This window comes from Oncorhynchus clarkii, chromosome 7 (genome assembly GCF_045791955.1).
Source record: "Oncorhynchus clarkii lewisi isolate Uvic-CL-2024 chromosome 7, UVic_Ocla_1.0, whole genome shotgun sequence".
In the NCBI taxonomy this organism is placed as follows: Eukaryota; Metazoa; Chordata; class Actinopteri; order Salmoniformes; family Salmonidae; genus Oncorhynchus; species Oncorhynchus clarkii.
The window spans coordinates 41465413-41465786 of record NC_092153.1 but is presented as its reverse complement, the minus strand read 5'-3'; positions in this window follow the sequence as shown (position 1 = coordinate 41465786).

Genomic DNA, 374 nt, shown 5'->3' with positions numbered 1-374 from the left:
CAGCTCCTTGAGCGACACTGTGTCTTGGAGAAGTGAGTGTAGGAGCTGAATGAGGTCCTCCTCGGAGTCAACCTGGGCACAGGTGGGGTCTGGGGGAACTGACGTGAAAGGAGGTCGGCCACCACATTGTCCCTGACTGGAGTAAACTACAGCTTAAAGTTATACTGCTGGACCAGCAGTCTGACCAGCAATACATGCAGAGGGGCTTGTGACCTGACCCGGAGGTAGACATCAAGGCTGTGAGGGCCTGGTGGTCGGTGCGCCGGGTGAAAGAACTTCCATAGAGGTAAATGTGCCACCGCTTGCAGGCCCAGATGCATGCTCGCGCCTCCCTCTCTCCAAACTCTTCAGAAGCACACTTGTTTCTTTGAGAA